At 32.5% G+C, this 2042-nt stretch overlaps 1 non-coding gene across 1 annotated transcript; it reads right to left on the bottom strand.

The window, feature by feature from the left end:
- Positions 1 to 383: 383 nt before the first annotated feature.
- On the bottom strand, positions 384 to 487 carry LOC125156817 (U6 spliceosomal RNA). Its single transcript, XR_007148795.1, has one exon. It is a non-coding gene; the product is annotated as a U6 spliceosomal RNA (small nuclear RNA).
- Between the last annotated feature and the right edge of the window lie 1555 nt (positions 488 to 2042).

Genomic DNA, 2042 nt, shown 5'->3' on the forward strand with positions numbered 1-2042 from the left:
TTCTCAGTTTCTATGTTTGTAAATTGGGAAGAAATATAACTGGTATTAACTACTTCCTAGAATTTTTGTGAAAAAATACCTGGGTCAGAACCTGCACTAACTCAGTATTCAGTAAAATAGACTAACATTATTTTGTTGCTATGATTATTTTTTTTTTACCTTTCAGTTTGTGCCTTTGTGGCATAATCAGTCTTTCCAGTTTCACTGAGATATAATTGACATATAGCACTGCATTCATTTAAGAGACACAGCATAATGATTTGATTTACATATATCATGAAGTAATTACAAGTTTACTTAACATAATTAACTCATACAGTTACAAAAAAATATTTTTCTTGTGATAAAAACTTAGGATTACTATCTTAACTTTCATTTATAGCAAAAATATGGAACAGTTCACAAATTTGTGTGTCATCCTTATGGGGGGCCATGCTAATCTTCTCTGTATCATTTCAGTTTTATTATGTGTGCAGCCAAAGTGGGCAATCTATATCTATATCTGTATCTATCTATATCAATATCTATATGCACACACACAATGCTTATTTCGGTAGACCTTCCATCTTCCATTTTTGTCAGACAAAGCAATTCTTTTCAAGAAATTATTTCTTAACAGCAAATTAAGTAGTGAGGAAGTGAGATTCTGTTGTGTATTTCAGTAATCAACAAAAGATGAGAGTCTTCTGAAATATTTATTTTAGGTCCTAGAATTTAAACATTGGACATTTGCTCCTCTTGATCATCTTTTAAGATCAAATAATAAACAATTTGATTTGACATATTTCCTCTTTGGTGTCTCATACATCTGTTAAAACATAACAAACAGGGGTAGCACTTAATGAGAATCTGGAGAAGGATGTATATAAATAAACTGAATCTCAACTTGAAAGTTACTAATTGCTCCTTGGTATTAATATGGATGTAATGTATTTATTATAGGATCTTTCTGCCAAATAACTACGGTCTATTTAAACTAGTGGCTCCATAATCACAATAATATCCTAAGTAAGAAAGCTACATCATAGCCAATATATATCACTATCACTATTATTAAATGCATCCAGCTTATTAAAATGTACCCAGCTTATTAAATGTTATATATTTCTGAATTTTTAAGGTAATTTATTGTCAAGTTAGCTAACACACAGTGTATACAGTGTGCTCTTGACATCGGGAGTAGGTTCCCGTGATTCATCACTTACATACAACACCCAGCGCTCATAGCAACAAGTGCCTTCTTCAATGCGCATCACTCATTTTCCCTGCCCCCGATCTCCTCACTCCCATCAATATCTGAATTTCTTAAGACTCAATTAAATTATCCCCAAATAATGAGTCAAAATTTCCCCCCAAATAATGTTATTTCTGAAGTGTTTAACCTTTAACATAGGGCCAGCTTCTTCTTAAGGGCTTTATCCTATATCTTTTTAGCATATTTCATATTTACCTATTTTCCATTCAAATAAGTGCATTTAAGCAGATATACTGTTTCCCCAGCGTACAGTAGAGATAGTAATTGTCTGCTTCTATTAATTTTCTTACTGAAAAAATATTTCTCAGTAGTATATTAATAGGTTTTAATACACTGAGGGCTTGTATTGACCCCTAAAACAGGAGATGGACAGACAGTAATACACCAAAGCATCCACCTGACTTACAAACTCCAAGTATTTCAATTGCCTTCATGATAGTTATTGTTGACTCCAGTTTTAAATGTCATTGCCAGTCAGGGTTGGTAAGAAGCTCTTTTTCCCACCCTTGATTATTTCCTAAGCCATTCAAGGTTTGGAATCGGAACATTCCTACTCAGAGTAAATATAAAATAAATAGATAAGGCCTAGTGAGGGCAAAGCCAGGTCAAAAAGATGTCATTATAAATATTATATCACTGTAGCTATCTTTATTTCCACATTTGCAAAGTTTTTATAAAGTAATAAGCAAATTTTTGTCATTATTTCTGAAATTAAATCAGTCATCTACTCAACAAGCATTGAGGAACGACTGTGACAAACACTTTTCTAAGGCATGCAGTGGACAGA

The sequence above is a fragment of the Prionailurus viverrinus genome, chromosome F2 (genome assembly GCF_022837055.1).
Source record: "Prionailurus viverrinus isolate Anna chromosome F2, UM_Priviv_1.0, whole genome shotgun sequence".
NCBI lineage: Eukaryota > Metazoa > Chordata > Mammalia > Carnivora > Felidae > Prionailurus > Prionailurus viverrinus.